Below are 13,874 nucleotides of genomic sequence, written 5' to 3' on the forward strand. Positions count from 1 at the left end.
GTGTTCTCTCTGTATCCTCCCTTTGTCCTCCCTCCCTGGTCTGTGTTCTCCCTCCCTGGTCTGTGTTCTCCCTCTACCCTCCCTCCCTGGTCTGTGTTCTCCCTCTGTCCTCCCTCCCTGGTCTTTGTGCTCCCTCTACCCTTCCTCCCTGGTCTGTGTTCTCCCTCTACCCTCCCTCCCTGGTCTGTTCTCCCTCTAGTGTCAGACTTTGTGTAAAACACCATGATTAACACAGTGAGGAATGTTGTAAAATACTGTACTGTACTTCATTACTGTATTTCTAATGTACCTCATTACTGTATTTCTACTGTACTTCATTACTGTATTTCTACTGTACTTCAATACTGTATTTCTACTCTAATTCATAATCCAGGGGAAGGGATGAGGGCTCAGAACTGTAGGACAATTATTACTAAAACAATTAAATTAGAGGAACATTTTATATTAGATTAACTTCTATGTTTATTACTTTAACAATTACAATAGAGGGATTTAAATATTGTTTACTTACAAAGAGGTATTTTGTATTGTATACCTACTAAAAGGGATTTAGAGGGATTTTGTATTGAATACCTACTGAAAGGGATTAAGAGGGATTTTGTATTGTTTACTTACAAAGAGGGATTTTGTATTGTATACCTGCTGAAAGGGATTTAGAGGGACTTTGTATTGTATACCTGCTGAAAGGGATTTAGAGGGATTGTGTATTGTATACCTGCTGAAAGGGATTTAGAGTGATTTTGTATTGTATACCTGCTGAAAGGGATTTAGAGGGATTTTGTATTGTATACCTGCTGAAAGGGATTTAGAGGGATTTTGTATTGTATACCTGCTGAAAGGGATTTAGAGGGATTTTGTATTGTATACCTGCTGAAAGGGATTTAGAGGGATTTCTATATTGTTTACTTACATTTATGTATGTCTATTACTATTCGCTCATGGCAATTTGAAAATTTGTCTGAGCTGTTTGTAAATTGACAGATAATCAATTAATAATATTTGTTGTTTCATGGTTGTGCTTTATGATGTTTCATGATTTGTCAACATTTAATGAACATTTGATGGACAACCTTTGAGGACATTTAGTCATTGGTAGTGTGTGCTTAGTGTTGCGTGTATGATTTCCCCAGAATTCAACGATAAATAATCAAATGAAATCCACAAAATCCTCTCCTCATGTTCTGTTCAAACACCACTATGATTATAACAGGATTTTGGTTTGTTTTTGCCAAAACATTTATAGAAAACAGGCAGTGGTGACCCGTCATTCAGGGCAGGTGGGGCAGAACATTTTTAGCACAAAAATAAAATATATATATATTTTCGGTGGGGCGGAGGGCTTGCCTGTTTTGCGTGCTATTTTGGCATTAATACGTGTCACAAACCTGTTTGCAACCAATATTTAAAAAAATTATATATATAATTGAGTTAATAAAGCCACATACAAACATGGTCTCTTTTTTGTTTTCTTCAGTAAGGCAGCTCCATAATGCAGGCGTTTCAACTTAGCTCAGTGCTTTCTGTGATGGTGGGGCGAGGCAGCAGAAAATAGTAGCATTGTGCCGTGATTGGCTCAGTGTTCTGTCACTCATGGGGACACAACATCATCGCCAAGTTGAAGTCCTTAGTAAGGGTAAACATCCATAATTACAGCCCTTTGGGTCCTGCCATAGAGTTATACTACAAGTGTCCTTCCAAGAAGACTCAAGGTCATTGGCCACAGATAGAATGATGTCAAATCACGTTGTACAGTAGCTGTGATTTGACTGATCATGTCAACATCTTACTTTCAAAGTCTTAGCTAGCAGTCATCATCATGAATCAAGTCAACAATCTACTGGCAAATCCTTTTAAATCCTTGCCAAATTAAGAAAAATAATGAAGAGAAATTATAGATAAAACGTATCGGTGCTCATCGGCCATTAGACATAAACATTACACAAGTGGGAAATCGCAAATTCAACAATGATTGGTTTGGAAGGAATCGTGACATTGACTAACCACAAGCATTGCAACTTGAAAGTAGGGGATAAATTAGATCAGACTGGTAAAGCACGATTTGAACGGTCATGCAACTCGGAGTTGTAAAACTTTCTCTTTCTTTGATGACAAAATTTGCCCACGAAGGACCTCCGTGTCACCTTCCTGTTCAAGTGACAACATCACAACAAGGTGAGTCCAAAAATGTCTTATATGCTGCTGCATAAATTATCTAATTAATTATTGGATAAGTATACTGTAGCTAAGAAGGTAACACTAAGTGTATGTTGAGTAGTAAACTGTTAGTAGCCCATTTGCCTCACCCTAATAATTTGGTCTATTTCCACCTTTTAAAACTTCTTTGAGCGCATGAACCGCTAGCGGGACACCGACGACAACATCCGGTGAAATTGAAGAGTGCGAAGTTGAAAATACAAAAACAACAATATTAAACATTCATGAAAATACAACTGTCATACATAACTTAAAATCTTAACTTCTTGTTAGTCCAACCACGTTGTCAGAATTCAAAAAGGCTTTACGGCGAAAGCATACCATGCGATTATCTGAGGACAGCGCCCCACAACAAAATACGTTTTAAACCAGCACAGGCATCACAAATAGCGATTAAGTAAATCATTTACCTTTGAAGATCTTCCTCTGTTTGCAATTCCAAGGGTCCCAGCTACACAATGAATGGTTGTTTTGTTCGATAAAGTCCTTCTTTATATCCCAAAAATGTCAGTTTAGTTGGCGCGCTTGATTCAGTAATCCACTCCTTCAACATGCATACAAACAAATCCAAAAAGTTGCTGGTAAAGTTCATCCAAACAAGTCAAACGATGTTTCTAATTAATCCTACGGTATTCTAATATCTAAATAAACGATAATATTTAAATGTATTTGGCTAAGGTGTATGTAAACTTCCGACTTCAACTGTACATTAAACCACAGGTTTTGTTCTTGAGACTTTGGAATGGGGTGGGGTTTAGGGGTAGGTGGAGTGTATCTGAGGGAATAGTGTCATCCCATATCTCTGACCCACCTGTCTCTGATCCTCATGTCTCTAATCCTCATGTCTCTGAACCTCATGTCTCTGATCCTAATTTCTCATGTCTCTGATCCTCATTTCTCATGTCTCTGATCCTCATTTCTCATGTCTCTGATCCTCATTTCTTAGGTCTCTGATCCTCATGTCTCTGATCCTCATGTCTCAGATCCTCATGTCTCATGTCTCTGATCCTCATTTCTCATGTCTCTGATCCTCATTTCTCATGTCTCTGATCCTCATTTCTTAGGTCTCTGATCCTCATGTCTCTGATCCTCATGTCTCAGATCCTCATGTCTCATGTCTCTGATCCTCATTTCTCATGTCTCTGATCCTCATTTCTCATGTCTCTGATCCTCATTTCTTAGGTCTCTGATCCTCATGTCTCTGATCCTCATGTCTCAGATCCTCATGTCTCATGTCTCTGATCCTCATGTCTCATGTCTCTGATCCTCATGTTTCTGATCCTCATGCATTTGATCCTCATGCCTCTGACCCTCATGCCTCTGACCCTCATGCCTCTGACCCTCATGCCTCTGACCCTCATGCCTCTGATCCTCATGTCTCTGACCCTCATGTCTCTGACCCTCATGCCTCTGACCCTCATGCCTCTGACCCTCATGCCTCTGATCCTCATGTCTCTGATCCTCATGTCTCTGACCCTCATGTCTCTGACCCTCATGCCTCTGATCCTCATGTCTCTGACCCTCATGCCTCTGACCCTCATGCCTCTGATCCTCATGTCTCTGACCCTCATGTCTCTGACCCTCATGTCTCTGATCCTCATTTCTCATGTTTCTGATCATTATGTCTCTGATCCTCATGTCTCATGTCTCTGATCCTCATTTCTCATGTCTCTGATCCTCATGCCTCTGACCCTCATGTCTCTGACCCTCATGCCTCTGACCCTCATGCCTCTGATCCTCATGTCTCTGACCCTCATGCCTCTGACCCTCATGCCTCTGATCCTCATGTCTCTGACCCTCATGCCTCTGACCCTCATGCCTCTGACCCTCATGTCTCTGACCCTCATGCCTCTGATCCTGACCACGTAGAGGGAACCTAACCCTGATCTGGGACATAGCCCTTTCTTTGTCTGCGTGTGTGTGTGTGAGTCTGTCAGTCTGTGTAAGTGTGTTTGTATGCATTTGAGTGTATGTTACTCAACATTCCAATCAGCCTGTGGTTCACAGCGGCAGTGAAGAGAATAGAACTGAGATAAGGACAGGTATGCACACCTGCTTAATTGCATGTACACACCCACATGTTTCTCTGAAACATCTCTGTTCTAGTAAAAGATCATTTGAGAGTACCACATCCTATTGTTTGAGACTCTGTGACTACACTGAAAGCCATAACCAGCATACACACACACACCTGTTTCTCGGAAACGTCACTGTTCAGGTAAAACAGCAGTAGAGGGTGTAGTCACTAGTTTGAAGCACTGAATAGTTGGGATCTGAGATCATTGTTTGTCTTCACCTCCAACTAACCAGAGTTTCATTGAGAACTGGAGTTGATGAACACCTGCATAATTGCACGTACACACACACCTGTTTCTCGGAAACGTCTCTGTTCAGGTAAAACAGCAGTAGAGGGTGTAGTCACTAGTTTGAAGCAACATTAAAAGACTGAAGAGTTGGATCTGAGATCATTGTTTGTCTTCACGTCCAACTAACCAGAGTTACATTGAGAAGTGGAGCTGATGAACTACAGAACACAGCTGTTCTAAGAACATCCACAAAGAAGAGAAGATGATGTCAGATGAGAACGGTAAGAACGTTTATTCACTAATTTATTCACAAATCTTTCTAAAATAAAATATGAACACATTTATAGCAGCAACACCATAAAGATGTAACAGCTACATTTCTTTATTTAACAGGCAAGTCAGTTACGAACTAATTCTTATTTTCAGTGACAGCCTAGGAACAGTGGATTAACTGCCTTGTTCAGGGGCAGAAAGACAAATGTTTAGCTTGGGGATTCGATCTTGCAACCTTTCGGTTACTAGTCCAATGCTCTAACCACTTGGCTACCAATGTAAGTGGTTCAAGAGAATTTGCAACAACACATAACTTTCACTGTTGAACGGCAAAAAAAGAAAAGAAGATTAGACAACGTGTTTTTACTGAGTTGAAATGTCTAGACCACATTATGGCATAATTATAAACTGTGTGGTTCGAGCCCTGAATGCTGATTGGCTGAAAACCGTGCTCCACGGGTAGAACATTTCTTTTTACTGTTCTAACTGTGTTGATAACCATTTTATAATGGCAAAAAGACACCTCAGGAATGTGTAGTATATGGCCAATATACCACGGCTAAGAGCAGTTCTTAGGCACGACGCAACACAGTTTTTTTTCAATGTTAGTTTGAGTTTGCTGCAACCGTCTGCTGCTAAGACATTGTAGTCAGAGATTATTTTCATCACAGACATGCGTGTGCCCAAGCAACCATGGTAATGGCCTGTCCCACAGTAATGGCCGGCACCACTGCGTCAATTTAAGTAACATAAAATAATCCCCATCAAAATCCGTAAGTTTTCTTGGGATACACTACATCACCAAAAGTATGTGGACACCCTTTCAAATTAGTGGATTTGTCTGTACCGGGTTGGAACACTCACTACCGAGTTCCAAACTGCCTCTGAAATGTCTCATGGTCTGACAGAAACAGCTCTAGCTCGGCTACCTTCCACTGCAGATGCAGAAGGCCGATATCGGGGGATGTGGTAAATTGAGACGCAGCCCACATGCAAAAAAAACCTGACGGGTTCTGATGTGTATTTTTTTATTGTGTTACTTAGATTGACGCACGGGTGAATCAATAGACTCTTAAGGATTAATAGCCTACTGATTCTGTGAGCTCCAAGCCTCACACAACCACAGCATGTCAGATAAAGCAATTTCACAAAATAAATACTGTCATTTGTGTCTGAATAATTTCATAAAACAGTGCTCTTAAAGCATCAGCTCAGTGCAAATAGTTGATTTTACTAAAACACATAAGTTGTGTCTTTATATGGAAAAAATACAATCAAGAATTCCATTCCCACGAGTGTAGAGCGTTTAGGTCAGCGGCATCATGAACTCTACCAAGTATCAGGTCATGTTAGCCAAAAACCTGGTTGCCTCTGCCAAGAGGCTGAAATTAGTGTAAGGGGTGAACAATAGTTATTATGTAATGTGATTCATAAAAAAACATTTTGAAAAGTTCCATTAAATAAGTAAAACTATACAGGATTTCAATCTGAGCCTGAATATATTACTTTATTTTATGTCTTCTTGCTCATTTACATTTAGAGGAAGAAGAGACATGGTTGGGTGAGTATGTCTTGATTACTTCATGGTCAGAAAGATTCTGAGAATTCACAGGGAAAGCCAACAAATGCACAGAAAACCAGATCACATTATTCTGTCATAATTAATAAACATGTCAAAGTATACCATGTAACAAACAGATTATTGTTGGATAAGTTAGTCAAAGCAGACCTCAACTTGGTACATGGCCATGGAAACAAATCATGCTACAAAATGGGAATTAGAAAAATATGTATAGGGAACAAAAATATAAAGAAGTGTTGATCCCGTGTTTCATGATCTGAAAAAAAAGATCCCAGACATTTTCCATGCGCACAATTTTTTTTATTTCTCTCAGTTTGTGATTTGTTAACATTCTTGTTAGTGAGTATTTCACCTTTGTCAAGACAATCCATCCACCTGACAGGTGTGGCATATCAAGAAGCTGATTAAACATCATGATCATTACACAGGAGCACATTGTGCTGGGGACAATAAAAGGCCACTCTATAATGTGCAGTTTTGTCACACAACACAACGTCACAGATGTCTCAAGTGGAGGGATTGTGCAATTGGCATGCTGACTGCAGGAATGTCCACCAGAGCTGTTGCCAGAGAATTAAATGTTAATTTCTCTACAATAAGCCCCCTCTGTTGTTCTAAAGAATTTGGCAGTACGTCCAACCGGCCTCTCAACCACATGTATGGCATTGTGTGGGAAAGTGGTTTGCTGATGGTTTGCTGAGGCCCATTGTTGTGCCATTCATCCGCCACCATCACCTCATATGACCTCATCACCTCACAACTGACAATTGTTGTTGTCTCTACCTTCCTGCCCTTTGTGCTTCCTTCCCTTTGTGCTTCCTTCCTGCCCTTTTATTTTAAATCACCAAATGATTCTGCAATAATTCAATAAAACCCAACCTTTAAGGTGACTGTCATGGCAGCTTGGAGTCCAGCAGCTACCTGTCTCTGATCTGTCTTGCGCCCAGAGAACACCATATGCTCTTCTTTTCTGACTTCTCTGACTCCAATTAGCTTTTGGAGCCTAGGGGTTCACATACGTTTTCCAACCTACACCAACCATAGAAATGAACAATGTAATAATTTGTGTGTTATTAGTTTAAGCAGACTTTGTTTGTCTGCTGTTGTGACTTAGATGAAGATCAGATCTAATTTTATGACCAATTTATGCAGAAATCCAGGTAATTCCAAAGGGTTCACATACTTTTTCTTGCCACGGTATGTAAAAATGCTGTTCATTGACTATTGCTCATCCTTCAACACCATAGTACCCTCCAAGTTTATCATTAAACTCAGGCCCAGGGTCGGAACCCCGCCCTGTGCAACTGGGTCCTGGACTTCCTGACGGACCGCCCCCCAGGTGGTGAAGGTAGGAAACAACACCTCCAATACGTTGATCCTCAATATTGGGGTCCCACAAGGGTGCGTGCTCAGCCCCCTCCTGTACTGCCTGTTCAAACATGACTGCGTGGCCAAGCAAGCCTCCAACTCAATCATCAAGTTTGCAGACAACACAACAGTAGTAGGCTTGATTACCAACAACGATGAGAAAGCCTACAGGGAGGAGGTGAGGGCCCTGGCGGAGTAATGCCAGCAAAATAGCCTCTCCCTCAATGTCAACAAAATTAAGTAGCTGACCCTGGACATCAGGAGACAGCAGAGGGAGCAACCCACTATCCACATCGACGGGACAGTAGTGGAGAAGGTCAAAGCTTCAAGTTCCTCTGCGTACACACCACTGACAATCTGAAATGGTCCACCCACACAGACAACAGCGCCTCTTCAACTTCAGGAGGCTGAAGAAATTTGGCTTGGCCCCTAAGGGCACCTACGGCAACTGCACCACCCGCATCTACAGGGCTCTCCAGAGGGTAGTGCGGTCTGCCCAATGCATCACCAGGGGCACACTGCCTGCCCTCCAGGACACCTACAGCACGCAATGACAAATTAACCTGTCTCACCCCCCCGTTCCGCTAGCGGAACTCCTCCCACATTCCACTGAAAAGGCAGAGCACGAAATTCAAAAAATATTTTTTTAGAAATATTTAACTTTCACACATTAACAAGTCCAATACAGCTAATGAAAGATACACATCTTGTGAATCCAGCCAACATGTCCGATTTTTTAAATGTTTTACAGGGAAAACACAATATATATTTATGTTAGCTCACCAACAAATAGAAAAAAGCACAGACATTTTTCACAGCACAGGTAGCAAAATCAAAATCAACCAAACTAACCTAGAACAAACCAAAGAAACCAAGAAACAACGTAATCAGATGACAGTCTTATAACATGTTATACAATAAATCTATGTTTTGTTCGAAAAATGTGCATATTTCAGGTATAAATCATAGTTTACATTGCGGCTACAATCAGAAATTGCACCGAAAGCAGCCAGAATAATTACAGACACCAACGTGACATACCGAAATACTCATCATAAAACATTTCTGAAAAATACATGGTGTATAGCAAATTAAAGACAAAGATCTTGTGAATACAGCCAATATTTCAGATTTTGTAAGTGTTTTACAGCGAAAACACAATATAGCATTATCCTCTTATGGCTCAAATATCAGCAGTGAGTATCAGCAGTGGAAAGAGGTGGCCATTTCAAACGGCCTCGTACTCAATTCTTGCTCGTACAATATGCATATTATTATTACCTTTGGATAGAAAACACCTTCTAGTTTCTAAAACAGGTTTAATTATTTCTCTAAGTGAAACATAACTCTTTTTACAGCCCATTTTCTATCCTGAAGTGAAATTTCCAAGAAGCTATGTCTCTCTTCAAGATACTCTCTATAAAAGGCCTTGGCACTTAGGACTGTAGAAACACGTCACACATCTTCCCCTGGGTGTCATGCGGAAGTGAGAGAAGAAATGACTTGATTATCTCTGTCAGGGACTGAAAACAACATCTTTGAGTGATAAGTGCGCACTTAATTTTTTTTTCTGGGCGCGAAGTAGGAACTGGACTGCGCTCCTGGAAAACCCTCGTTATAGGTGAATATGACCTCCGGCTTCGAATTTATTTGATACATGTCACAATATCATCCTAAAGTATGTTTTTTCAATATACTTTAATTATATTATTGAAATTTATTCTGGACTTTAGACGTGATGCGACGCAAGAATTTTGTCAAGACGGAGAGGTTAGCACGGCATGGCCAGTGTGCCATGCTAATTCAAGAGGGACATCGTTCGTTCTAGGTCCAAATGAACACGGTTCTGAACAAAGGACCCTTTGGAGAACATTCTGATGGAAAATCAACAAAGATAAGGACCCAATTTGGGATGCTTTTTCATATATCTGTCGAACTGTGCTATCGCTAGCGTTTGACTAGAATCAATGCTGCTGTGTGTTAGCTATTGTAGTAAGCTAATATAACGATATATTGTGTTTTCGCTGTAAAACACTTCAGAAATCGGAAATATTGTCTGTATTCACAAGATCTTTCTCTTTCATTAGCTATCCACCATATATTTTTCTGAAATGTTTTCTGATGTGAAATTAGAAGTTGACGTTGGTGTCTGTTTTCTCTGGCTACTGCCGTGCGATTTCTGACTGTAGCTATGATGGTGGCTAAGATGGTAGCAGTAATGTAAAACTGATTTATAGCTAAAATATTCAACTTTTTCGAACAAAACATAGATTTATTGTGTAACATGTTATAGGACTGTCATCTGAGGTAGTTTTTTCTAGGTTATTTAGGTTGGTTTTAGGTTAGTTAGGTTGGCTTGTGCATGCTACTTCATCCTACTTGTGCTGTGAAAAATGTCTGTCCTCTTTTTTATTTGGTGGTGAGCTAACATAAATATATGTGGTGTTTTCTCTGTAAAACATTTAAAAAAATCGGACATGTTGGCTGGATTGACAAGATGTTTATCTTTCAAATGCTGTATTGGACTTGTTAATGTGTGAAAGTTAAATATTTAAAAAAAATAGATTTTGAATTTCGCGCCCTGCACTTGAAGTGGCTGTTGTCATATTGTGTCCGGTGTCGGGCTTGCAGCCTGAAGAAGTTTTAAATTAGCTTACTACAATAGCCTACAACACTACCGCATTCATTCATCAAGGCACGTTAGCGATAGCAACAGGCACGTTAGCGTTAGCGAATAAACCAGCAAAAGATATTAAATTTCACTAACCTTCATAAACCTTCCTCAGATGACAGTCCTGTAACATCAGGTTATACATACACTTATGTTTTGTTCGAAAATGTGCATATTTAGAGCTGAAATCCGTGGTTATACAACGTAGCATAACGTAGCATAACGTGCTAACATAGCATCTTTTTCCCAGAATGTGCAGATATTTCTATTAGACTCTCACCTATTCTGACCAAATAGCTATTCATAAACATTACAAAAAAATACATGTTGTATAGGAAACGATAGATCCATTAGTTCTTAATGCAATCGCAGTGTTAGAATTCTAAAAATATCTTCATTACGACATAAGACTTAGTTATGGTAAGGGTATAACCAAAACCTGAGCGCAAAGCTACTAGAACACAGTTCGACAGATATATGAAATAGCATCACAAAATGGTTCCTAATTTTGCTGATCTTCTATCAAAATGTTGTACAAGGGGTCCTTTGTCCAGAACCGTCTTTGTTTGGATTCAGAACGTCCTCTTTCCCTCTTGAATTAGCAAGCACACTGGCCATGCGGCGCTAAGCTCTCCAACTTCAACAAAGTCGAACAACGCAACACAACTAACGTCCCGATTAAAGTTAAATAATCTAATGAAACTATATTGAAAAAACATACTTTAGGATGATATTGTAACATGTATCAAATAAATTCAAAGCCGGAGCTCATATTCGACCATAACGACCGGTTTCCAGTAGGCAATAACAGGTCCCCCGACGCGCCTTGCAGACAACAGAAAATGGGGGACACGTTGTTCCAAGATGGTTAATTCAACGTCAGACAGAGATAATCAACTCATTTTTCCTCTCACTTCCTCTTGACATCCGGGTGAAGGCGTATGACGTGCACGTATAGTCATACGTATCATGCCCATTTATAGGCAGTCACTTGAATAGAAGATAGATTTCAGACTTTCCACTTCCTGGTCACAAAGTGTGCTGCCAAAAGAGTTCTGTTTTACCCACAGACAAAATTCAAACGGTTTTAGAAACTAGAGAGTGTTTTCTATCCAATAGTAATAATAATATGCATATTGTACGAGCAAGAATTGAGTACGAGGCCGTTTAAATTGGATACGATTTTCCCCAAAAGTGAAAACAGCACCCCCTGTCCTCATTAACGCCAAAAAGATCATTAAGGACATCAACCACATGAGCCACTGCCTGTTCACCCCGCTATCATCCAGAAGGTGAGGTCAGCACAGGTGCATCAAAGCAGGGACCGAGAGACTGAAAAACTGCTTCTATCTCAAGGCCATCAGACTTTTAAATGGCCATCCCTTGCCGGCTACCACTCGGTTACTCAACCATGCACATTAGAGGCTGCTGCACTATATAAATAGACATGGAAACACTGGCCACTTTAATAATAGAACACTAGTCACTTTAATCATGTTTACGTACTGCTTTACTCATTTCATATGTATATACTGGATTTTAGTCAATGCCGCTCCAACATTGCTCGTCCTTGCTACGCTTACTCCCTTTCCCCCTCTCCTGTAGAGAGAGGTCTACTAACCACTGTTCCTGCAACCATCATTACACACACCTGCTCCTTATCATTACACACCTGCTCCTCATCATTACACACCTGCTCTTCATCATTACACACCTGCTCCCCATCATTACACACCTGCTCCTTATCATTATACACACCTGCTCTTATCATTACACACCTGCTCTTCATCATTACACACCTGCTCCCCATCATTACACACACCTGCTCCTCATCATTACACACACCTGCTCCTCATCATTACACACACACCTGCTCCTCAACACTACACACCTGCTCCTCAACATTACACACCTGCTCCTCATTATTACACACCTGCTCCCCATCATTACACACCTACTCCCCATCATTACACACCTGCTCCTCAGCATTACACACCTGCTCCCCATCATTACACACCTGCTCCCCATCATTACACACACCTATTCCCCATCATTACACACCTGCTCCCCATCATTAAACAGCTGCTCCCCATCATTACACACCTGCACCCCATCATTAAACACATGCTCCCCATCATTACACACCTTCTCCCCACCATTACACACACCTGCTCCCCATCATTACACACCTCCTCCCCATCATTACCCATCTGCTCCCCATCATTACATACCTGCTCCCCATCATTACACAACTTCTCCCCATCATTACACACACCTATTCCCCATCATTACACACACCTATTCCCCATCATTACACACACCTATTCCCCATCATTACACACACCTATTCCCCATCATTACACACCTGCTCCCCATCATTAAACACCGGCTCCCCATCATTAAAACACCGGCTCCCCATCATTACACACCTGCTCCCCATCATTACACACCTGCTCCCCATCATTACACACCTGCTCCCCATCATTAAACACATCTGCTCCCAATCATTAAACACACCTTCTCCCCATCATTACACACCTGCTCCCCATCATTACACACCTGCTCCCCATCATTACACACCTGCTCCCCATCATTAAACAAACCTGCTCCCCATCATTAAACAAACCTGCTCCCCATCATTACACACCTACTCCCCATCATTACACAACTGCTCCCCATCATTATACACCTACTCCCCATCATTACACACCTGCTCCCCATCATTAAACACATCTGCTCCCCATCATTAAACACACCTGCTCCCCATCATTACACACCTGCTCCCCATCATTACACACCTGCTCCCCATCATTACACACCTGCTCCCCATCATTAAACAAACCTGCTCCCCATCATTAAACAAACCTGCTCCCCATCATTACACACCTACTCCCCATCATTACACAACTGCTCCCCATCATTATACACCTACTCCCCATCATTACACACCTGCTCCCCATCATTAAACACACCTGCTCCCCATCATTAAACACACCTGCTCCCCATCATTAAACAAACCTGATCCCCATCATTAAACAAACCTGCTCCCCATCATTAAACAAACCGGCTCCCCATCATTAAACACACCTGCTCCCCATCAATACACACCTCCTTCCCATCATTACACAACTGCTCCCCATCATTACACACCTGCTCCCCATCATTACACACACCTGCTCCCCATCATTACACACACATACTCCCCATCATTACACACCATCTCCCCATCATTACACACACCTGCTCCCCATCATTACACACCTACTCCCCATCATTAAACACACCTGCACCCTATCATTACACACCTGCACTGTACCATCCGCATCATTAAACCCACCTGCTCCACATCACTAAACACACCTGCTCCACATCACTAAACACACCTGCTCCCCATCATTAAACACACCTGCTCCCCATCATTAAACACACCTGCTACCCATCATTAAACACACCTGCTCCC

Source organism: Salvelinus alpinus, chromosome 2 (genome assembly GCF_045679555.1).
Source record: "Salvelinus alpinus chromosome 2, SLU_Salpinus.1, whole genome shotgun sequence".
Taxonomy (NCBI): Eukaryota; Metazoa; Chordata; class Actinopteri; order Salmoniformes; family Salmonidae; genus Salvelinus; species Salvelinus alpinus.